The sequence below is a fragment of the Oryctolagus cuniculus genome, chromosome 19 (genome assembly GCF_051225735.1).
Source record: "Oryctolagus cuniculus isolate XC-2025 breed Fujian yellow rabbit chromosome 19, ASM5122573v1, whole genome shotgun sequence".
NCBI classification, from domain to species: Eukaryota; Metazoa; Chordata; class Mammalia; order Lagomorpha; family Leporidae; genus Oryctolagus; species Oryctolagus cuniculus.
Genome location: NC_142885.1, coordinates 1,942,495 through 1,968,432, shown reverse-complemented (window position 1 = coordinate 1,968,432; position 25,938 = coordinate 1,942,495). Strand labels below are relative to the sequence as shown.

At 45.7% G+C, this 25,938-nt stretch overlaps 1 pseudogene; it reads left to right on the top strand.

The window, feature by feature from the left end:
• The first annotated feature begins 2,811 nt into the window (after positions 1-2,811).
• LOC149120286 (protein-L-histidine N-pros-methyltransferase CARNMT1 pseudogene) lies at positions 2,812-3,832 on the top strand (annotated as a pseudogene).
• Positions 3,833-25,938: the final 22,106 nt, after the last annotated feature.

Below are 25,938 nucleotides of genomic sequence, written 5' to 3'. Positions count from 1 at the left end.
TCAGTGGAAGCAGACAATGTGGGATGTTGTTCTTGGTATCATGATGTGATACCATAGATCCATTTGTGTCAAAATATTTCAACTCATTTTCTTCACCCCCTCTCCTTTTGCAGTGCATAGCTAGTTCATGAAGAGGGTCATCTGCTAAGAGCCAAGTGAGTTGTTTTTTTCCTGTCCATCCCAGAGCCATGAGGAGACTGAAGCAAGAGAGAGATGAGGTGCCTGGGGGCCCAGAACCTTGGAGGATGCCTCTCCACAATTCAGAACAGCTTAAACATGTCATGCAATATTCTACACCTTCTACTTCTCTCCCCAACCTCTACTTCCCTCTGCTCAAGACAACCAGAGACAGCATGAGGCCCCTACTCAAAGGTCTCCATCCGCAGATCTGCTTGGTACTATCGCAAACCATGCAAACAGAAGCTTCTCAGGCCCATCCACCATGAGTAGACTCTGGGAGACAGATCTGTGTTGCTGCCTTGGCATGCCCTCCACAGCTCATCCTGAGATTTTAAAATGAGGTGACTTCAAGCTGGACAGACCTCCAGAGTATAAGACAAGTTTGCCAATTTCCCTGCACATGAGAAGTGAGTTGCAATATTGGGTCAGTGATAATGGCTTGCTGGACACAACTGCTCTCATGATCCCCACCGTTGGCCTCTTCCTCAGGTGAGGAGAGACTGGAGGGCAATCTGAGAATGTGGGCTACCTGCTACACCATTTAAATGAATACATATACATGAATCAACATGCAAAAGTAACAAGTGTAGTTTATATACATTCTGTGAGGATGCCTTTAGCAGATGCCTTGTTTTCCTTTTTGGTTTGAGAAGGTTTCACATTGCTCACTTGATTAGGCCATGCTCAAGTTCAAATCTGCCTCCTATTAAGAGTCAGGAAACACTTCTCTGTCACCTGCATTGAGCTTCTCAGGAGACTGAAGAGGGAAGATAGTAAAAAACAAAATACAGGCCTCAGAGTACGAAGGTGTAAGAACAAGCTATAATTTTATTTCCTCATGAATACTCCAGTTCATATCACCCCTTCCAGAAAGAGGCTCAGAAATAGTAGGCACAATCTAGACTCTGTAAACTCAATATGCTGAACTTGAGAATCTGACAGAATTATCAGATGGTGTGTACTAAGGACAGCCTGACAAGGCAGACCACAAATGCAGGCTGGGAGGCTGAATGCATCCCATCAGGTACGTGTATGACACAGTCCTTATCGCTCACTGCATTTTCTGCAGTCTAGGACAGACAATGGCCCAGGTATACAAATAATGTGTCTCAGGGCCAGTGCTGTGGCATAGTGAGTAAAGGCAACCCCTGAGTGCCAGTATCCCCTAGGGGCACTGGTTTTAGCCCCAGCTGCTCCTCTTCTGATCCAACTCTCTGCTATGTACTGGGAAAGCAGTAGAATATGGCCCAAGTCCTTGGGCCCCTGCACCCTCATGGGAGACCTGGAAGAAGCTCCTGGCTCCTGGCTTCAGATTGGCCCAGCTCCAGCCATTGCAGCCAACTAGAGAGTGAACCAGCAGATGGAAGACCTCTCTCTCTCTCTGCCTCTCCTTCTTTCTGTGTAACTCTTTCAAGTAAATAAATAAATCTTTAGAAGAAGAATGTCTCTCATTTGTACCCATTTTTGAAAGGACAGAGATGTCCCTGGCACTACAGATGCTGTGGTTAATAAAATAGGGCTCCTCTTTTGCATGAGCTTAGGCTACTGGTAACTTTAGAGATGTATATTTTTGTTAGCATTTGAAAAGCAAAGTAACAGGGAAAGAAGACAGGGAGAGAGCTTGAGAGACAGACAGACATCTTCTATCCTCTGGTTCATTGTCCAAATGGCCACCGCAGCAGTGGTTGGGCCAGGCCACAGCCAGGACATGGAGCTCCATCTGGGTCTCCTACATGGGAGGCATGCACCCAAGGAATGGGACAATTTTCTGCTGTCTTTCCAGGCATTATACAAGGGAGCTCAATAGGAAGTGGGGTTACAGGTACTAACATTCATGACCTTATGGGTGCTGACTTTGCAAGCAGCTGCTTAGCCTGCTGCTCCACAACACAACACCCTAGTTATGATTGTTTTAAATGCTTGATAGAGCAAGTTAATTCTAATCCCATTAAGTCTGAAGTCCTGAGGCATGTCTACACAGTCAGAGGTGGAATGAGGTAAAGGGGACCAGGGCATTGTTTTAGGGGAACAAAAATGAGAACTCAAGGGCAGGAAGGTAACGGATCAAAGTCAGAACAAGGCAAGCAGGGAGAAGGAAATACTCATGTTTGGAAGCACCGGATGACAGGATGTTTGTCTAATGACAAGTGTGCTCACAGGAGGTTAGGCGCATGCATCTCACTGAGGCACACTGCAGGGTCCTGCATCTACTTGCAGAAGAAGCTAGACCACAGCTTCTTTCCTGTAAATGCAGGAATAGAGTTTGCAACTGGCAGACAAGAAAGCAAAAGTGAAGGGGCTGGGCAGGGTCAGACAGCTAAGCTCCAGTCAGATCACAAAGACTAGAAAGGATGGCTTCAGGTGCCTGGACCCAGCCCTGCCCCGTCTTCCTTAGACCCACCTGCTTTGGTCCAGGGACCAATGGGAGAGTATGAACGGAAGCAGCTCTGCTTTGCTGAGCTTGATGCCCAGAGATGACCCACCAGGCTTACCCTGGGTGTCTGAGCTGTATCTTGGGGAGCCTTGGAGTGGCATACAAGAGCCCTTCAGCTGTGGGAAGATCCCCATTGCCATTGGCCCCAGGAATTATGCCCATGACACATCAGAGTACAGGACCTTGGAAATATTTCTTGGTAATACGTGCACAAATCCTGTCACTGTGCCTTGGGCCAACTCTTACTAAGGCCATGCACAGCCCTTTAACCCTGTGGGGAATGCCAAGGATCCCTCAGCACCTCAGGGGTTCCAGCATGGAGGCAGCACTTAGGAGAGCAGGGAGTGAAATGTGCACTGAGTTTGCAGCAGGTTCATGTTGGCACCATCAAGAGGAGGACGGAGCATCTGCCACCAAGCCAAGGATGGTGGCAGGGATGCAGCAGAGGAGTTTAGCACAGCTTCCCGCCACTCAGCTGCCAAAGGCTGCTGGCCAGAAAGCAGCGGCAGCTGTGCTGGAAGTGGTGTGGTGGAATCACTGTTCTCCACCCTGCACTGGGGCTCGGCCATGGCGATGTCCTCTGCTGCCTTGAGCAGCATGGAGGAGGAAAAGGACAGGCTGGAGCACTAGCAATTCTGGAAGATCACAAATGCTCTCAGCCACTATGGCCCCAGAATGTAAGAGTTGGCACATTGAATAGAAAGAGAATTTTGATCACTTCCAGTTAATCAGCAGAAACTGCTTCCTCAATATCTTAACTTTGACAAGATCTCAAACTGCATTGATCCTAATCAAGACATGCTACTGACCATTGTGAACGACTTTATAAATATGTTTGGAAATAAAGGATATGGAGAATATGGAAAGAATGGAAAGATTTCGACAGCATCTACACTTCACATGAAAGTTAAAATCCCATACTGAGACACTTTGTGAGACTGTAGTGAAACTGGCGAAGCAGGATGGGATTCCTGCTACCAGCCAATCATTATAAAAATGTTTTTTAAATTTTCCGAGATATGGGATCCTTCAAAAACAAATATTCCGGTACATGGTGCTAGACTAGAAAGATTGGTCTGGAAAATATCTCTGCTAGGTTGTGAGTGCCAAGGAAAGGAATGGACACTTTTGTGCTTTTCCCCAAGGTTTATACTAGAAAGATGCTCTGAAATTAACAAACTTTATCCCTTGCCCTTAGTTCCCTTAAATGTTCTATGAAGAAAGTACATAATCTGCATGCATCTAGACTGTTAATTTTTCCAGATGAAAGTTTCAGAAAAAGTCTGCAATGTCACAGCTGGTGTGCATGTGGGAAGGACAGAGGCCGACATTGAAAGCCCCTGAAACTGGCACCTGAGCCACCTCCCAAAGGCATTGAAACAAGTGTGGTATGTGGAAGACACCCAGGACTAGAGCATATTCAGATAGAGGTGGAGGCAGAGGTCCTGTGAAGGAAAGATCAAACATTACTGCAGAAACCTTCGTGTGTGCCCATTTCCCAATCTGGATACCCAGGAGAGTCATTCATCAAATTCTAGAACACTATCCAGAATATTCTGACGTCAATTATCTAAGACAGTGAAGGAAGGAGTGTGACCTCTTGATTACAGACTGCTGTCCTTTTGCTCTATTCAAGCCTCACCAGGAAGGGCCATTTTCTTTGCACACTGTAGCTGTTCAGATGTTAAACCAAGCCAGAAATACCCACATAGACACATCAAGAATGAGGCTAGGCCAAATGTATGGACACTCGGTGGCCCAATCCAGTCATTGTGTAAAATTAACTATCGTACTATGACCACACAGAAAATAAAAAATAAAAACAAGATTAAGGCAGGGTTTTTGCACTCATAGCCATAATCCTTGATATGCATAGTTAGGCAGGAAGAAGGAGGCTGGAAAGGGAGAAGAGGTAAAAAAGGAGCCAAGAGAAGGGGATACTAGAGGGCAGGAAAATGATGAGACTGAAAAGGCAAATGACCAAAGAGAAAACAGTTCCTGAGGGGTGAGCAGAAGGAGTAAAACTCTGGAGTGAGAGCTGTATCTGAAGCCTGAGCCCCCAAGTTTACCTCAATCCCTCCTCCCTCACCCCATGATGACCAAAAATATCACTGGGCCAACCAGGGCCCATTTCCCCAAATACAGGAAGAAGGTATCAGAGTAGACATGGGCAGCCATCTCCAAACAACTCTCACTCTCACAAAAGGTTCATCCACAGGCAGCTTCTCAGTACCCACAGCAGTGAAATGGGGGCTCCTGCCTGCCCTCATTTCTGGGCATCTTTGGAATTCAGTTTAGTATAGTAAACCACATCCAAGTAATGAAGGCCAACACATGTGTGTTTGTCTCTCTAGGGACACATACTCACCTTGGATGGCCCTGCATTTGTTGACTGATGCTTCATAGACTTGTCTGTATGATGAACAACCTCACTCATCCAGTCAAGTGATGGGTTCAGGAAGTGCATGTACCAACATCGAAACTTGATTAACAATCTTGCAAGATTTCTAGCTTGGTAGGTCAGCATACCTGGGGCGGTTAGAGCCGACTATTGATTTCCTAGCATGGAGATCCCTCCCCTTCTTTTCTTCTTTTTTGACAGGCAGAGTGGACAGTGAGAGAGAGAGAGACAGAGAGAAAGGTCTTCCTTTGCAGTTGGTTCACCCCCCAGTGGCCACTGAACTGCGCTGATCCAAAGCCAGGAGCCAGGTGCTTCCTCCTGGTCTCCCATGTGGGTTCAGGGCCCAAGGACTTGGGCCATCCTCCACTGCACTCCCAGGCCATAGCAGAGAGCTGGCCTGGAAGAGGGGCAACCGGGACAGAATCCAGCACCCCGACTGGGACTAGAACCCGGTGTGCCGGTGCTGTAGGTGGAGGATTAGCCTATTGAGCTGTGGCACTGGCTATTTCCCCTGCTTCCTCACAGGCTGAAATACTGGGGTTAGAAGCTGTCCTGCATTCTCATCACCTGTTCTTGCCACTATACTCTTGTTTATCTTGTTTGCCTAAAAGCTTTCAGGTGCTTGTAACCTAGCAGTCTTACTTTAAAACATAAATCAAGTTTCATTTCAGTAGCCTGGGCAGAATCAGGCTAATGCCAGGAGCCCAGAACTCCATCTGGGTCCTACAAATGGTGGTAAATACTCAGTGTTTGAATGATCATCTGCTGCATCCTGGTTGCACAGCAGCAAGATGAATTGAGAGCAAGGCAAATGGAGTGTTCACATCTCAAATATTCCAAAGACTCAGGTCCCAGCCAGGCCATAGTTTGGAACCAGGTGGACATCTCCCACCTTTGTGGCAGGGACCCAGGTTCTTCAGCCATCACATGCTGCTGTCTGTGAGCTACATCATTGTGAAAAGCAATCTGTAGCCATAGCTGTGACTAGAGCCCAATGCCCTCAGCTGCAGGGAGGTGCTTGGTGTCATGACATTGGCTTTGAGCCCCTCCCAGAAGAACAGACCCAGGTGGGAATTTCTGCTAAGGGAAAAGACCTATCACTTCAACCCAATTCGCCTGGCTTCTGCTCAGAAGAAATACAGTGAGAAGGGATTGCAAGCCCTTCTTGCGTGTCCACCTGACCTTCCAAGCAAAGCAATGCAGAGCCTTCTTGCCAAAACTGTTGGCATAAGCTACACAATGGAGACAAAGCCAAACATGGACAGGAGTGCACCTTAAATGAATCATGAGTATCTGACTATGCAGTCAATACAAACCAAACTGAAAACAATGTTGCTCCCTCATGTATCTCTCCTATTAATCTGGCTTTGTGGTAAAGAACTCTCAGAAAAGTATTTTATTCCTTTGGTCAAGAGGTCCCCAACATACACAGCTGTATGGTAAAACTGCCAGTGTGAGAATATGATTTCTCGTAGGATTAATAAGGATGGGAAGCTAGAAATCCCGGGGGATATGTTGGTGCTTTTCACAACTATGACTAGCCCCTGCCTGGATCATGCAAGTCAGATCAAGGTTGTGTTGTTTATGTGACTTTGATATCCCCAAGGTTTTGCAGACCTCACACATTTCATGTAACCAGATGCATTGATAACTGTTTGTCATAATCTACCAGGCTGCGAGGGTCAACTAACTTACTTAAGTGACATTCTCATGGGCCTCCGTCAACAGTCCCCAGTTAATCACCCCATGAATCCACTTGGTGTTTGTGACTGAATGCTTAGCATCTGACATCAGCCATTTATATTATCTCCAGCATACAATCAATGTGTGGGAAAGTATTAATTGTATACACATCTCCTATGCCTCGGTTCAGAGGTATCACAAAAGTCAACCAAGACACTTTTCTACAAAAAAAAAAAAAAAACAAAACAAACCTGATACGGTTTAAATAGCACTGTGGTTTTGAAGTGTCCATTAAAAGTTCATGGTTTGGGCTGGCACCACGGCTTAATAGCCTAATCCTCTACCTGCGGCACTGGCACACTGGTTTCTAGTCCCAGTCGGGGCACCGGATTCTGTCCCAGTTGCTCCTCTTCCAGTCCAGCTCTATGTTGTGGCCTGGGAAGGCAGTGGAGGATGGCCCATGTCCTTGGGCCCTGCACCCACATGGGAGACCAGGAGGAAGCACCTGGCTCCTGGCTTCGGATCAGCATGGTGTGCCAGCTGCAGCAGCCATTGGAGGGTGAACCAACGGCAAAAGGAAGACCTTTCTCTCTGTCTCTCTCTCACTGTCCACTCTGCCTGTCAAAAAAAAAAAAAAAAGAATTTCCAACTTACACTTTCATGAAAACAGCTGAAATGGTGGACTTACATTCTGGGAAAAAGAAAAAAAGTTCATGGTTTGGAACTTTAATTATTCAACGGGACAGTCTTTGGACATGGCACCTAGTAGGAAGTGTGTCAGTTATAGAAGTGGAGCCTCAATAAATGAATTAAGGTCTTTTCCCCAAGAGGGAGCTCTTGTTCTTACAGAACTAAATTTGCAAGTGTGAGCCAGGCATGACGAGCCTGCTTCACACCAGCAGAAGCCAATTCATCCGGAAGTCATTAAAGATATTTGAGAAGCATCACCAGTAACAGCAGACACACAACTGTTGTGTTGGTTATTTGCTCGAGTGGTACTGTATTTATTTCCTGTGTGCTCCATTCAAAATCTCTCTTTTTTTGAAGATTTATTTATTTATTTGAAATTCAGAGTTACATAGAGAGAGGAGAGGGGGAGAGAGAGAGAGAGAGAGAGAGGTCTTCCAACCACTGGTTCACTCCCCAATTGGCCGCAATGGCTGGAACTGCACTGATCCAAAGCCAGGAGCCAGGAGCTTCTTCCTGGTCTCCCACATGGGTGCAGGGGCCCAAGGACTTGGGCCATCTTCTACTGCTTTCCCAGGCCATAGCAGAGAGCTGGATCTGAAGTGGAGCAACCAGATATTGAATTGGTGCCCTTAAGGGATGCTGGTGCTTCAGGCCAGGACATTAGCCCACTGTGTCACAGTGCCAGCCCCTCCAAAATCTCTTTACACTCTGTTGATTGAATCAGTTGTAGAAGTGTCTCATTTTAATTAAATTTGAGCTTAGAAAACTAATTTGATGACAATGCAATTTCTGTCTGCCGAGTATATTTTCATAAATTTCTTAGAAAGATAAGCTTAAATCCTCTCCTCTGTTTCAAACATAATATTCTTATTTGACTTTAATGTCAACTACTGCTATAGCAGCAGTGTCCAAATCATATTCATAAACAAGGAAAACAGAAAGATGCTGAAATGATGGGCTTGTTGTGATGTAATCTGGTTTAAAAAGTATTCTTGGCCGGCGCTGTGGCTCAATAGGCTAATCCTCCACCTGCGGCGCCAGCACACCAGGTTCTAGTCCTGGTCAGAATGCTGGATTCTGTCCCGGTTGCTCCTCTTCCAGGCCATCTCTCTGCTGTGGTCCGGGAGTGCAGAGGAGGATGACCCAAGTCCTTGGGCCCTGCACCTGCACTGGAGACCAGGAGAAGCACCTGGCTCCTGGCTTTGGATCAGTGCAGCAGCCACTGGAGGGTGAACCAATGGAAAAAGGAAGACCTTTATCTCCTCTCTGTCTTTCTCACTGTCCACTCGGCCTGTGCAAAAAAAAAAAAAAAGCATTCTTAAAATCAAGCCTATTCCTTTGTACTTTGACAAGATTATGTTAAGAATTACTACATCTATATTCTCTTCTGGATTCAAGATGGTATTCAGAGTGCATTAAAATTTATAAATCTCAGGCAGAATTTTAGAGTTTGAAAGAACCTCAGGGTTTTCTATTATCAGTTCATCAGCATCTTAGGGCCAAATTACAAAGCTTCAGAGAAATGGCTGTGACTTGCTCAGGGTTCCCCAGCAGTAATGGAAGCATGGCAGGGACAAAGCTAGAACAAGGTCTTGTGGGTGTTTGGGGTTTTTTTAAATGTATTTTTTGAGAGGCAGAGAAAACAAGCTCCTGTCTGCTAATCCAACTTCTCAAATGCCAGAAATTACCAGGTCTGGGCCAGGCTGAAACTGAGAGCCAAGAACTCCATCCAGGTCTTGCCTGTGGGTAGCAGGAACCTAACTACTTGACCCATGACCTGCTGCCTCCAAGGGTGCACATTAGCAGGAAGCTAGAATCTGAAGCTGTGCCTGGACTTGAACCCAGATGTTCCAATATGGAATATGGGCATCCCAACCAGTGTGTTAAACAGTAGGCCTGTCCTGGACCAAGGCTTGCTAGTTCCAAACTCTGCTCCATCTCCAGTGTCTGGATTGCAATCACAGCCTTCTATTGTCACTCCCCCTCTTTGTGGAGGAACGACACTAAACCCTGCCTAGGCTTCATATCCGAGTCACGGCACCATTATGTCGCTCCCCCTCTTCACAGAGGAACGACACAGGACCCTGCGCTGTTCTTTTGTCTGCTTGGCCATCCCTGGGTTTGCTGCTGGTTCTTCCCGGGTTGGCTGCCGATCCTTCCACCTCCGTGGAAGGGCGGTGCCCCCTGCCACTTCTTTCCCCACTTCCGCGGGGGAGCGGCACACCTCCGGCCGGCTCTCTCGGGGGCTGCTCAGATGTTATCCGGATGTTCCCCTTAGATGTTCCTGGTGCATGTTGTCTCTCTCCTCCTTTATAGTCCTCTTCCACCAATCCCAACTCTGCTACCCACATGCTGAGTACGCTGCTCTCCTCCAATCAGGACCAGCTCCTACACCTTGTCAAGTTGGTGAAAGGCAGCTGTGTAGAAGCTGTTTCCTCCTCTCCCAGCGCCATATTGTGGGAGAGCAGATGCATAGAATAAGTCTTAATTCCAGTAACTTAGTCTAGTCCGAGTTGCTCCCCACATTCTATGCCATTACTCTATGCTCCAGTTTCTTCCTACCTCTGTAAATCCTTTATAAATGCTACCAGCCAGCTCTCCCATGTGTTTTCATCAAGGTATTCTCTGGTTGAGAAACCTAAAAGGATGGTGTAGATTTGCAGCATTACAAATTTTCTATATCAAGTCGCAGTTGGCTATTTTTTTGTCCCAGGTTTTGAGTCCTTCTTTGCTAAAACAAGTTCCTTTACCTCTGTGAGCCTCAGTCTTCTCACCCACAAAGTGAAGATAATGATGCCTGCACCTTGGGGATGATCTGAGGATGGAGTGGGGGGCTGTGTGGATGATGATGGAAAACACTCACCTCATGCCTGCTTCCAATAGCCCACACTGGCTCTGCTTGTTTCTCTCTTGGGTTCCAGATAAATACGAATTGGAATTATTCATCTGAAACAAAACAAAACAAAATGTCAAACATGCACCTGCAATGGCTTCTCCACCAAGGAAACACCCAGCAGGGGGAATCCAATGCTCCTACTTCCTCAGGAGCATCTGGGACATTTCCCCTCCTTTCTCCACATTCAGAGATCCCTAGTATCTCTTTCAGAAGCATTCATGGTTCAGGGCATCATATGGCTCATGTGCAAATGTGAAACAGTGCTTCTTGGAATCATTTGTCATCCCTAAGTTACATGCCAAGCAGCCCTGTTACAATGATCCTTTGCTGAAGAAGGCAAGCAGATAATGGTTCCTATGCTCAAATTTTGTGACATACCCAGAATGGTGAGAGGGATTATCACCAGGAAAATGCAATGGCTGTCAGCTGTGTCAACTGGGGTGAGGTCTTTCACTTCCCTGCCCCTAAGTTCCCTCACATGTTCTATGAAGGGAGGGGGTACCCTCTTGATCAGACTGTTCAGTCCTGTTGCTCTATTCAAGCCTCACCAGGAAGGGCAATTTCCTTTACAAACTCTATCTGTTCAGATGTTAAACCTACCCAGAAATTCCCATATAGACACATCGAGAATGAGGCTGGGCCAAATGTATGGGCAGTTGGTGGTTCAGGCTAGTTATTATTTAAAATTAACGTTCATACTATGAGCACACAGAAAATAAAACTCCAAGATTAAGGCAGGATTTTGGCATTTGTAGCCATAACCCTAGATAAGCAAAGACAGGCAAGAGGAGGAAGAAGGGTTAGGAAGTGAAGAACAGGTTCACAAGGGAGCCGAGGGAAGGATTTTACTAGGGAGCAGGAAAATGATGATGCTGGAAAGGTGAATAGCCAAAGACAAACAGTCCCATAGGGTCAAGCAGAATGTGTAAAACTCTAGAGTGAGAGAGCAGTTTCCTAAAGCCTGAGCCCCTGTGGTTCAGGCTATCCAGCAGCTCATGTGCAAATGTGACACACATCCTTTCTTGGGATCATTTTTCCTCCCAGTGTATATGCCAACTGACTCTGGTGTGATGAACTTTTGGTGAAGGAGGAAAGAAGACAATGGTTCACATTTTATAAGATGAGAAACAAAATGTTGTGAGGATCTGACCATCTAGAGAACACCATGCCTGCCAGCTATGTCACTTGTGGCCATGGCTTTCACCACCCTGACCTGTAGTTCCCTCAAATGTTGCATGAAGCAGGTACATGATCTGGATTCACCTTGACTGTTCATTGTTCCAGAGAAAAAGTTTCAGGAGAAGCTTGTAATGACACATCGTTCTGCATGAGGAAGGGATTCGGGCTGGCCATTGGGAACCCCTGAAATTGGCACTCTAGCTACCTCCCAAAGCATTTTTAAAAAGTGTGATGTATGAAGAACCCCAGGACCAGTGCACATTCAAGCATAGTGGCCATGTGTTTATTGTTAGAAGGAAAGTTGGAGAATCCAGATGACTGAGAACAAAGAGAAAAGATCAAGGTAACTCTGGGAAATCCCTGTAGCTCTGAAGGTGTTTCCTGAATGTAGAGAGGGAACAAAGTTTAATGCCACCATGAAAACCAACTACACCATGACCCTCCTCAGCTCCTGCTCTATTTGAGAGGATGGTGAATTGAGGATGGTTTTATAGTTGTCCATCCTTTCCTTTTATTTCTTATTACAATTAAAAGAGAAATACATAAACATAATTAGAAATAAGCATGTTAGTGCACAGAAGTTATAATAATGTTATCTTTGACCAAGAAAAAAAAGGGTTGGACTGAGGTGTATAGGAACATTGTCTTTGTGTGCTATTGCAGGTGACATCAACTCAGGCTAAGTGGCTATGTATTCAGAATGTTATATATAATATACATTTGAGATTTTTTTACACATTTGGGGCATGCATCCTTACTGGTGCATTAACTAACAGGCCCAATTCCAACCCCATATTGTCTTCTTGACCCAGTAATTTTCCTCAAAATAATGTTCTTCTTTGTCTCCTATATTAATCTTGCCAAGGTACGTATTGGTAATAAGAACAAAAGTATCCTAAACATGTACAAATAGGAAAATGAGAAGGGAATCAAAAGTGTCCACTACAAAATTCAAGGAAATGAAGAAAATGCTGTGTGGGTTGAAATGAGATAAAAATAGTCTAAGAGAGAACAAAAAGCAAATGTAAAATTTCAGAAGTAATGTCATAATTATTCCAATATAAATAGTGTCAACACTCTAATGAAAAAGCAGATATCAGAATGCTTTAAAACTAAACCCATCCATACACTGTCTACATAAAATCACTGTAGATTCAATAGAAAGGAGGTTCAAAGTGATGGACAGAAAAGGAAATGTAGAATTGTATCATAGGTAAAAATCCAACTGGTGTGGTTATACTACCATCAGACAATTATATGAGAGACAAAAATCATTGCAGGAGACAAAAAGGACATTACATATTGATACAAATTACTGTGTTAAGAACATATAATATGGAGGGGCCAGTGCCATGGCGTAGTGGGTTAATCTTTCCACCTGCAGCACTGGCATCCCATCTGGTTGCCGGTTCTGGTCCTGGCTGCTCCACCGCCAATCCAGCTCTTTTCTCAGGCCTGGAAAAGCACTGGAAGATGGCCCAAGTCCTTGGGTCCCTGCACCCATGTGGGAGACCTGGAGGAAGCTCCTGGCCCCTGGCTTCGGATTGGTGCAGCTCTGGCCATTGCAGCCATTTGGGGAGTGAACCAATGGAGGGAAGACCTTTCTTTCCCGATTCTCCTTCTCACTGTCTGTAACTCTGCCTCTCAAATAAAATAAATAAAATGTTTTAAAAAAGAACATACAATATGGAATAGGCATTTGGCCTATTGGTTAAGATACCAACCAGTTAGGATGCCTAAGCACCATATGCGTATACTTGGTTTCTAGTCACAGTTATGGTTACTGGTACCTGTTCTGCTAATGTAGATCACAGAGAGCAGCATGTGATGGCACAGGAACCTGGGTCCTGGCCACCAACATAGGATATAGCTGTAGAGTTCCAAGCTTCTGGCTTTAGGCAAGCCTGGACCTGACTGTATTGAGTATGTGGGAAGTAAACAATCACATTGCTTTGCTCCCCATCCAGCTCACTGCTGTGCAAATAGGAAGCAGAAGATGTGCGTTCCAATACCTGGGGTTTTGCCACCATTTTGAAGACCCTGATTGAGTTCTGTACTCTTGGCTTTGGCCTGATTATGCCCAGGCTACTGTGCTGATCTGGTGATTAAATCAGAAAGTCAAAGATAGCTCTCTCTTTCCCTCCCTACCCCCCTCCATCTTTGCCTTTAAATAAGTACATCTTTTTAAAAATCACCAAAATCAAACTTTATTCTTTGACAAATGAACACATATTACAAACATTTAGATTACAAAGGAGAGACTCAGAATCTTAACTCAGAAATGAAACATAGACTGTTACAAACGAATTCACAGAAACAGAATTATAAGAGAAGTCTATGGAGAAGGAACTCCAAAAAAACAGATAATTAATATAGGGAGAAATTCCCTGCAAACATGAATGCCATCGAAATTCTTTACAGAATAATTATTAATCATCACAGGCATAGTACAAAAATGATGGTTAAGAACAATCCCAGGGCATTCATGTTTTATGTGTAGTATACCAGAGTTAAAACACAAATTTAACTGGTTGCAATCTCTGAGTTTTGTGTTGTAGAAGCAATCAAACCTTCCTACCATGGAGGATAGAACAGAAAAAAAGGTGTTGGTAGGAGAGGGGCTGCATCTTGGCCTCCCAGTGCAGCCTGTAGTTCTCAGCAGAGAAGCTATTGTAGAATTGTTCAGCTGCAGCCACCACACTCAGTCAGCAACTGAAAAAAGAATCTTATGAATGGGAAAGATATGCCCATTTCTCATTTACTATTATGAAGTTAAATACTTCTCTAACTCCAGTTTCAATAACTGAAGATAAACCTCAGTTGCCAAAAGTGGGCAATTCTGTAGTCAGATGTTCCTATGTGTTTCTTTGTGCTTATTGTTGCTGGTGCTGCAGTTGGATATCTATGGCCTTCTCATCTCACATCAGTCAGCAGATCAACTATAGCATTGTGAGGGTAGCAGGGGGGTGCTCCTTGAGTAACTATCTTGTGAGAATGCAGTAAGTGAAATACCAGCAGAAAGATAGGAAAATACCGGGTTCTGGGATATAGAAGTGTCCTTTTTTCTTAAATAACTACAAGATACCAGGTTCTGGTGTCAGAGCAGACCACCACATTTTCAACCTGTCAGCAACAGTTTCCAACTATGGCATTTCTATAGTGATCAGTGAGGTAACGTCTTTCAACTCTTTCTACTCAGAAAGATGACATTCTCAGCTCATCAGAGACCAGGACCACTTCCCAGATGTATAGAATGTTCCAGATATTGGAAGCCAGATCAGACCTCAATAGAGAGATAACCTGGTCAGAGACAATGACCACTTCCTGAAATGTATGTAAGGAAGCCATTTCTCAATTCAGCAGAAACCAGACTCCTGAAGAAAACATGCAAACATGAAACAAAACAACAAAGCAGGCCCCGACATAGGCGATTGATCAATCAACAGGCAATCGCTAAATAAGCTGTGTTGTCCACAACCTTACTGGAACACTCCCTTGGATCCCCTCCTCAGCAAAACTTTACTTCTCCTTTTTCTCACACTCATTATCCAACTGGAAATAAAACCTGACTCAAACTCCTGCAACAATTTGATTCTGTAATTCTTTTTTTTTTTGATAGGCAGAGTAGACAGTGAGAGAGAGACAGAGAGAAAGTTCTTCCTTTGCCATTGGTTCACCCTCCAATGACTGCTGCAGCTGGTGTGCTGCAGCTGGTGCACCGCACTGATCCAATGGCAGGAGCCAGGTACTTATCCTGGTCTCCCATGGGGTGCAGGGCCCAAGTACTTGGGCCATCCTCCACTGCACTCCCTGGCCACAGCAGAGAGCTGGCCTGGAAGAGGGGCAACTGGAACAGAATCCGGTGCCACAACCAGGACTAGAACCCAGTGTGCTGGCACCACAAGGTGGAGGATTAGCCTAGTGAGCCCCAGTGCTGGCTTATCTTTTTCATATTCATTAAGATACTCCAAGATATTTTGCTTCTCCTTATCATACAGAAGCAAGATGTCAAATAGAATACATAAACTTATGTTCAGTAATTACTGTTTCAGTACTTTATTTGGCTTAGAAAGGATCTAGACTCTACTCTAGAGAGACATAATATTAAAGAAAGCTAGCCATTGTTTTCAGGAAATTCCTAGTAACTTTTTATAGCATGTACATATGGGGAGACAGAGCTACTATTATTAAGCCTATGATACCACTATTTTACTTACCAAAGATTTAAATACTCACAAGCATTTGAAAGCAATTTGTTTCCTTTATTTATTTCTTGGAGGTTTAGAAATATATATCTATATATTTTTTCATACATTAAACACAACTGTTCACGTGCTAACCAAGACTAGGAATACAGGGTTACCACATGCTCACAGCACCTTCAATAATGGTCAGCTTGTAGCCTACAAAAATGCTCTACAAGCTCTAGTTTTTCAGAACTAAAGGAAGAACCAAGTGGCTTTTACCAGGTATCATGGGATAACCATTTATGCATGCCTTGCCAGTGAGGTAGCCTGCTGTCCATGACTCAGAAACGAACAAATCATGTTTCTGATCTTTGAAACAGGATTTCATTCACTTATGGAATAAAGCAGGAAGGCCACACGGCCATCTCAACACAGTAAGTGCCAGAAAAACACCATCTCTGTGCTGGGCCATGACATTAAGACAGAGAGTTTCCAGAAACTGAGTCCAAAGAACTAATACTTAAAACCACTGGGGAAGTGACATTTCTAGGCTCATGCTCTATAAATGGAAATGCCACCCAAAGGTCTCTGACACACGACAGAGCAGAGCCACCATGCAGCAGAAGGCAGTGATGTTAGACACAGAAGCTGTACGGGTGGGCCAGGATCATTCAAGCACCAAAGAAATCTACTCAAGCTGCTCCACATTGTTGACTCCTCCACGGTTTCCACCACCCAAACCTGTAGCTTTGCTGTCACAGGAGCCATGGTCACTAAGAAAGAAGGGCTGACTGTATGAAGGAGGCAGCCCCAGCAGATGGCTCTGCTGTCGAGGCTAAGCACTTCCAATGCAGAAGTCAATGCAGCATGGCCTAGCTCCCCGCAACAGTAAATTTCCATGGCATTGTTTGCTGTGCCTCTGTCCTGCTACCTTGTTGCCTGCATGCAGGGGGCGAGGCTGCTTCCAGGGACACTAAGGGAAGTTCACACTGTCAAGTAAACCCATCGGCTCTACTCCAGGCTGCTTAGTGGGACAACAGTAACACATACATTCATCTCCACTGCTGCCGTTCCTAACCAAAAATAGGCCTGAATTATAACAGGCATTCAAAGGAACCTGCAAAGCAATAACCTGGAGGAACAAATAGCTAGAATAATATACAGTTGGACTCCTAGAAGGCAAAGCAGACCAGAGAGAAGCATGAATTTATCACTGACCCAGGTCCAAATCACCAAGAAGCCAGACAGAGATGGAACATCCCCCAGAAACTCTCCCTCCACACCCTATTTTCTACAACACATGGTTTAACATCTATCCACAGCAATGGACTGAGATACATTAATTCAAGTTGTGATGTTTATAAAAAGCAAAGGAAAAAGCAGTCTGAAAATCAGAAACCAGCACAGTGCTCTGATGTGCTTATGCTTTATAATGCAGAACTATTACTAGGCGTCAGCTGACTACATCTGAGCGGCTTCTCATGGCCACTCTGGAAACACAACTAATGGAAACTTGTGCTATTAAAACCATGCTTACACCAGAGAGGTGGGGAAATAAATAAAATCGAGCAAATGAAGGGAAAAAGGAAACTACCTCAAGATTATCTGTCTCGGCCGGTGCCGTGGCTCACTAGGCTAATCCTCTGCCTAGTGGCGCCGGCACACCGGGTTCTAGTCCCAGTTGGGGTGCCGGATTCTGTCCTGGTTGCCCCTCTTCCAGGCCAGCTCTCTGCTGTGGCCAGGGAGTGCAGTGGAGGATGGCCCAGGTGCTTGGGCCCTGCACCCCATGGGAGACCAGGAGAAGCACCTGGTTCCTGGCTCCTGGCTCCTGCCATCGGATCAGCGCGGTGTGCCGGCTGCAGTGTGATGGCCACGGTGGCCATTGGAGGGTGAACCAACGGCAAAGGAAGACCTTTCTCTCTGTCTCTCTCTCTCACTGTGCACTCTGCCTGAAAAAAAAAAAAAGATTATCTGTCTCTAATGTTAAAACGATCTCCTTAGGTTCACATTAAAATGAGTTTATGCTTTCATCCCTTCATGAATGACAGAGGGAACCTCATATAATGTTTGCAGTCAACAATGCAGAAGGGTTGGTATCCCAAAGAGCAAATGCAAATTCACAGAGAATAAAGAAATGACTGGAAAAATCAAGGATGAATAGATTTATTAATTCATTAACAAAGGCGATGTTTAAAAATAAAACTACTTTGGGCTGACATTGTGGTATAGCAGGTTAAGCTGCTGTCTGTGACGCTGGCATCCAGTATGGGCACAAGTCCAGGACTTGGCGGTTTTATCTCCAGTCCAGCTCTGGGCTAATTTGCCTGGAAAAACAGTGGCAGACGACTCAAGGGCTTGGTCCCCTGTACACATGCAGGAGACTTGGGAAAGATCTCTGGGCTCCTGACTTTGGCCTGGACCAGTCTGGGCCATTGTAGCCTTTTGGAGACTGGGCCAGTAGATCTAAGACCTCTCTGTCTTTCTCTGTAACTCTCATATAAATTTTAAAATCTTTAAGACAACTAAAAAAGAAAAAGTCACCTCTAAATCTTGAAATTTACAGTTAATATGCAGTGGAATTTGATCCTTCAACTCTCACAATAAGCAAGCTTCCTGGGTTTTTCAGTGACCATTTTTACATTCAGTGTTGCAAAGCTGACATAGAAACAGGAGCTCAGCCCACATGACCTTTCCTAAGGTTCTCCATGGAGATGGGAACTCAGTTTTGCTGAGACATAAATGTGCACGACTGCACTGCTCTGCAGGATGCACCACAAAGGGGAGGACTCTCCACACCTGTCCCGTGGCTGTAGGAACCCAGGAAGTCTCCACTGTAGAGGAAGGCAGTGGAGGGTAGAGCTGGGATTGCCTCTGGGGACCTCAGATTCAGGGAATCCCCTTCCAGGCTTCTCTCACTTCCTACTTATCTCCCAGCGCAGATGTGCATTGTGTCCCCTGCAATCCATGCCCTCAGGGAAAAGATTGCACGCTGGGAAATGAGTGAAGATAAAAGTGGAAGGGAGGCATTTAGGGTCTGTGCCACTTCACACAGGCTCCAGGATATGCGTAGACTGGAGAGGCAGGACATGTGCTTCTGATGGTGTCAGAGTACCAGGGAGAGACTTACCCGGTGCCTATATGGGATGCTGGTACTACAGGTTGTGGTTTAACCCACTACACCACAGCACTGGCCCCAACTTTTATGTATTTTTACTAGAAAATCGCTCATGGCTTCTAGGTCTCCAGCTCTATGCCATGAGTTTCTCTTTTCTGACTTTCCTCACAATGGGCCTGGGGTTATGGGTTTTCAGGAAGTAGATCACAACAGTAATTTATTGCCCGTGGTCCTGGACAGCAGACAAAGATTGAAGCTCTGGAGATTTCTGGTGCAGACCTGCTCTTCACTGATGGGTCTGCAGCTGTGGCCTTGAATGGTGGGACGGTGAAACGGGCTCCCTCAGACTCCTTTTCTCTTTTTCTTTTTAAATTTTTTTTTCGCTTCCTTCCTTCCCTCCCTCCCTCCCTCTCTCTTTCTTTCTTGAGCTACAGTGACAGAGGGAGAGACAGATCTTCCATTTCCCCAAATGGCGACAATGGTGGGGTGGGCCAAGCTGAAGCCAGGAGCCTGGAACTCCCCCAGTGTCGTTCATGGGCGTGGCAAGGGTGCAAGACTCTGGACGCCACCCAAGGCTTTCCCAGGCACATCAGCGGGGAACTGGATTGGGAGTGCAGTAGTCTTGATCTAAGCAGCGCCCATAGGGAATGCCGGCATTGCAGGCAGCCACTTAAGCCGCTGTGCCGCAATGCCTGACGCCCGAAGCCTCTGTTGGCCCTGTAAGAAGGAGGGTGCACTGCTCGTGTGCATTCCACTTTCATTCCGGCCTGTGGATTCCACACAAGCGCCGTCTCCCACCACGCGTCGTGAGTGTCCACGCATCTGTGACAGATGCCCTGTCGTGCTCTGCACTCCATACTCTAGGGCTCCATCGTTCAGAGTATAACGGGGGAGGGGGGTGCCCGCGGGGAGCGCTGGGAGATGGGGTCTGAGGATGGACGACCCGCTGCCTCCATGGAATCGCGGTCTTCTGACGCGCAGTGCCGGCGGAGATCACTGGGAGATGGAGTCTGAGGCAGGCGCCCACGGGGCTCTGGGAGATGGAGTCTGAGGCAGGCGCCCACGGGGCTCTGGGAGATGGAGTCTGAGTCCAGAGCCCGTGAGGTGTTCTGGGAGACGCGGTCCTCTGAAGCAGGATGCCCGTGGGGACCACTGGGAGGTGTAGTCTGTGGCGAACGGCCGCGAGTCCTGTGCCGAGTCCTAGAAGCCACCAGAGGGCGCGCGAGCCTGCCTTTTCTGGCTGTAGCCATCAAGGGTGTGAGAAGTGCGCCAGAGGGCACGTGATCCTGCCTTTTCTGACTGTAGCCATCAAGGGTGTGAGAAGTGCGCCAGAGGGCGCGCGAGCCTGCCTCTTCTGGCTGTAGCCATCAAGGGTGTGAGAAGTGCGCCAGAGGGCGCGCGAGCATGCCTCTTCTGGCTGTAGCCATCAAGGGTGTGAGAAGTGCGCCAGAGGGCGCGCGAGCCTGCCTCTTCTGACTGTAGCCATCAAGGGTGTGAGAAGTGCGCCAGAGGGCGCGCGAGCCTGCCTCTTCTGGCTGTAGCCATCAAGGGTGTGAGAAGTGCACCAGAGGGCGCGCGAGCCTGCCTCTTCTGGCTGTAGCCATCAAGGGTGTGAGAAGTGCGCCAGGTTCCCAGCAAGGATGAACTCTCAGATCTGCACTCTGTAAAATGCTTCCAATCTCTGGCTGACAGGTCTTCAGAGTGCTGGACACAGAAAGGTCTGGGGGGACGGGGGGAGAAATTCCACCTAAAGCACAAGATATCTACCAATAAGATATCCATGGCTGGCGCCGTGTCTCACTAGGATAATCCTCCACCTGTGGCGCTGGCACCCCGGGTTCTAGTCCTGGTTGGGGCGCTGGATACTAGTCCCAGTTGCTCCTCTTCCAGTCCAGCTCTCTGCTGTGGCCCGGGAAGGCAGTGGAGAATATCCCAAGTGCTTGGGCCCTGCACCTGCATGGGAGACCAGGAGGAGGTGCCTGGCTCCTGGCTTAGGATCGGCGCAGCGCTGGCCGTAGCGGCCATTTGTGGGGTGAACCAACGGAAGGAAGACCTTTCTCTCTGTCTCTCTCTCTCACTAACTCTGTCTGTCAAAAAAAAAAAAAACTGAAAAAAAAAATACTGAAACTAGTATGAGGCCTGGACAGTGACCTGTAATACTGATTTTTAGGTCCACATGATGACCTGTAATATGGTGTGATATCTGATCTCTGAAACTAACTTGATGTTCCCTGTGTGGCTTCCAGTATTACTCTATCATGTCTGCATAGTGACATCCTACAAGGTTGATTGGTTTGGCAGGTGGCTGCACTGGACTTGGTGGGCTTACTGTGTTAAATAAAGTTGGATGGTCTCTGTTTTTCCTGCATGGTGTTGACATGATTGTTTTCAAAAGCAATTTCCTTCTCAAATCTACAGGGAGGGTGGGACAGTGATGAATGCAAGTTCTTATTGCAACTGCTACTGTTTCTTTTAAAAGATTTTAGCAATGGGCCAGGTGCAGTGGCGTAGTGGGTAAAACCGCTGCCTGTAGTGCCAGCATCCCATATAGGCGCCGGTTCGAGACCTGGCTGCTCCACTTCAATCCAGCTCTCTGCTACAGCCTAGGAAAGCAGTAGAAGATGCGGATGGAAGACCTCTCTGTCTCTGCCTCCTTCCCTCTCTGTGTAACTCTTTCAAATAAATAATCTTTAAAAAAAGATTTTAGCTGTTTATAGATACACATTCTGATATTCCTGTTTTTAAAAGATTTATTTATTTATTTATTTATTTATTTGAAAGGCAGAGAGAGAGAGAGAGAGAGAGAGAGTTTTCAATCTGCTGGTTCACTCTCCAGATGGCTACAATGGCTGGAGCTGAGTCTATCTGAAGCCAGGAGCCAGGAGCTTCCTCCAGGTCTCCCACATGAGTGTGAGGGCCCAAGGACTTGGGTTATCTTCTACTGCTTCCCCAGGCCATAACTGAGAACTGGATCAAAAGTGGAGCATCCAAGACTTGAACGGGCGCCCGTATGGGATGCCAGCACTGCAGGTGGCAGCTTTACCTGCTACACAACAGTGCTGCCCCCCTTTTTTTAAAGAGACTTACTTATTTATTTATTTGAAAGGCAGAATTACACACACACACACAGAGAGAGAGAGAGAGAGGTCTTCCATCCACTGGTTCACTCCCCAGTTGGCTGCAAGGGCTGGAGCTGTGCTGATCTGAAGCCAGGAGCCAGAAGCTTATTCTGGATCTCCCATGTGGGTACAGGGGCCCAAGGACTTAGGCCATCCTTCAGTGTTTTCCCAGGCCACAGCAGAGAGCTGGATCGGAAGTGGAGCAGCTGGAACTTGAACCGGAGCCCATATGGGATTCTGGCACTGCAGGCAGCAGCTTTACCTGCTACACCACAGCACTGGCCCCCTTTCCCTCATGACAACTGTTGTCATAATTTCTTTTTTTAGGATTTGAGTATTTGGCTTGTTTTCACATTTGAGTATTTCTTAAGCAGCTAAGTTAGATAATTAATTAAAATTTATAGATATTCTAGTTTTTTGTGGTTACCCTAAGGACTTATAACCACAAAAGTATAGGGTAGAGAATTATTATTGTGTTTAACTTCAGAGTATAAAACTGTATACAAGAACTTGATTTAGACATCAGTGAACTTGACCTGAGTTCTGAAAAGCCATATTTCAGATAGGTGAGATCTCACTGCCAGATTAACTATAGGGTAAAAAGTAGCATAAGAAGGGACTGGGATCAAGGATGGATTAATCTCACAGTGGGGGAAGTGTTCACTGACATAGCTTGAATGGGGATGGGAAGAATGGAGAGAATAACCACGGATCAGGAAGCACAAATCAAGTTGTCGGGAAGGTGTCCTCCTGATCAATTCACATTTCCAACTCTTGATTTTGCTTCTGTTCTTTTTATATTGCTTTGCAGATTTTTTTTTGAGAGGCAGCGAGACTGACAGACAGAACTCTCATGTGCTGGTTCATGCACCAAGCGCCTGCAACAGACAGGCTTTGGCCAGGCCAAAGCCAGGAGCTGGAAGTTCCATCCAGGTCTCCACACCCAAGTATTGGATCCCTTCTGAGAGTCTGCATTAGCTGGAAGCTGGAATTAGGAGCAGAGACAAGACTTCAACCCAGGCGCTCTGGTATGCAATGCAGGTGTCCCAAGAGGCAGCGTAGCCACTGAACCAAATGCCTATGCTGATGCTGATTTGATACTGTCAACTGATAAACATAATCTTCCAAAGCAATAGCTTGTGTTTTTATTGAATGTAATTACAAAATAGCTTAAATGTCTATCCATCTTCGGAGTGATATAATTTGAAAATCTTTGGAATTTTTTGAAGATTCGGTTATTTGAGCAATGTCTTCTCACCCAAATCTTGTTTCTTGTGATGTCAACAAGTACTGAACATTATGTAGGATAAAAAGTGTTGATAGAAATATTTATAGAGTCTGTATACAAGGGGGCTTCAAAAATTATGGAAAAATAAAATTAAGATATGTTTATTTTGATGCAAAACTGTTTCAACTCCATGCATAGTTTTTTCAAAATATGCACTTTCTATGAATTTTTGAAGACCCCCTCATATTTTTTAGGTCAGTAGCTTTAGAGTTCTTTTGAAGCATAAAGTTCTCCATTTTGAATAATGTAGAATTAATATTTTCTGACTCTTATGCAGGAAATCAGCTACATTTGTTGCTGTGGATTCATTCTGAGAGGAGGAGCATGGTGGGGGCAAGAGGCGTGGAGTCACCACACAGACCCCGGGAGTCAGGTGAAAGCAGGCCAGAGGCGAGCAGCCCACAGACTCATCTATTTCAGTTGCAACAGCAGCTTAAATTGCCAAGAAAGCCTATCTGGTTAAGGGGTGGTTTATGCCCTAACCAATCACAGCCTGTTACCAGGAAGTATCCAAAGCCATCCAATCACAGCCTGTTGCCAGTCATGCTCTGTTGCCAGGGGGTTTCCCAGGGGTTTCCTAAGCCACTCCTGAGTAACTGACGCTTGCTTGCCAGTGGCCATCTTGGCATGGCCTTCTCATTCCACCATACATTAACATCTTTCAACTATAATTTGTCTGAGAAACTGTTTTTAAAACATTTCCTTCATAAAATTTAAATGAAAATCAGTAGGAGTTTATGGGTAATCTACTATATAACTTAGTGTTCAGGCTATAGCCAATGCCACTACTGTAAAGGCCAAGTGATTTGGCCTGGTTTGATCTTGGGCTACCCTGCCTGCAAAGTCATTGCTCTTTCAGAATGCTATGAAGTTAGAAAATGCTAGGTGGGGGTGCTGGCATCATGGTGTATCAGGTAAAGCTGCTGCCAGCAGTGCTGGCATCCCATGTGGGTGACGGTTTGAGTCCAGGCTGCTCCACTTCCAATCCAGCTCTTTGCTATGGCCTTGGAAAGCAGTAGAAGATGGTCCAAGTCTTTGGAGCCCTGCACCCACGTGGGAGACTCAGAAGAAGCTCCTGGCTCCTAGCTTCGGATCGATGCAGCTCCAGCCATGGCAGCCAATTGGGGAATGAACCAGTGGATGGAAGACCTCTGCCTCTCTGCCTCTTCTTCTCTCTGTGTGTTATTTTCAAAAAATAAATAAATAAAAAGAAAATGCTAGGTGGGAAAACATGAAAAATGACTACATATCAGGCACTAAGATCAGAGAACACCATTTCAAGACAAACCTCAAAAGCAAGTAATCAATTCTTTTTAAGAAAACAGAGCTTGTGAAGGTTCCTCTGGCATTTTTGCAAAGGAATACAGAGTTTAAAATAAAGGCGTGCATAAATAAGGTTTAGGAAGATAAGCTGACAAGTTTTACTTCAAAAGAATCTGCTGAAGCCAAGAAAATGGTCATATTAGAAACAGATTATTTGAGAGGATAGTTGACACCTGTATTTTCCTAAGAAAGTCAATCATTAGAGATGAAATGGTCAAATATCAGAGAAAGTAAGACTGTGTGGTGATAGAAATAAATACTAAAGTGCTCTTTAGACTCAGAGCTTCTACACAGAACAAATAGGCTTACAATGGCCCCCACACAATCCAGTGAATGTAACTGTTGTGCAGGACAGAGAAACACAGACAGAGTAGTGGTCTCAACATGGGAGTCAAAGGGTTTCCTCTGATCTCTTCAGAGAGTGCAGACAGCACACTGCCAGAGTGAGGTGTTCAATTGGGAAGAAAGTTCTACGGACAGTTTGTGGGACCGGCACTGTGGCACAGCGCTGTGACCTGAAGCACTGGCATCCCATATGGGTGCTGGTTCAAAACCTGGCTGCTCCACTTCCAATCCAGCTCTCTGCTATGGCCTGGGAAAGCAGTAGAATATGGCCCACGTCCTTGGGTCCCTGCACCCACATGGGAATCATGGAGGAAGCTCCTGGTTCCTGGCTTCAGATTGGCACAGCTCTGGCTGTTGTGGCCAATTGGGGAATGAGCCATCAGATGGAAGACCTCTCTCCCCCTCTCTCTGCCTCTCCTCTCCCTGTGTAACTCTGACTTTCAAATAAATGAATAAATCTTTTAAAAAGAGGGCAGTTGGTTTAGTTCCTTGTCATTACACACACATATAAATGCTATTTGAAATCTCCCTGCCCATCCAACAAAATCCCACAAACATGAACACAGGCACACATATGTCACATACCCTAGCCCACACTTGAATAGGCCTGAACCACACAAATGGACACACCACAGTGCACATCTAACACACACACACACATACATGTGCATAGTATTTGATGTGAGTGGGTATACACAAACATATATTTCATAAAGGTACACACACACTCATACACTTAACCCTCACACACTTACATAGTACACACAGGTGAAGGTACACATGAAGATATACAATAGCAACACTAACAGAGATGTATACATATGTTAGACAAGCACGCACATCACAATGCATGTATGAACATTAACATATACTCATGCACATGTGCACACAGATACAGACACAGATGCACAATCAGAAGGTTCCAGAGAAAGTAAATTTATCTCTACAAGATGTTTGAGAATTTTAAAATGAAGAAAAGGAGACACTAACACAAGAAAGGTGGAATAAACATATTCCCAAGCCCCTGAGAAACAGGGGTGCAGATATTAAAGCCTACGTCTTACTGCTTTCTTGTGGTGGTTCTAAAGAACACCTTTC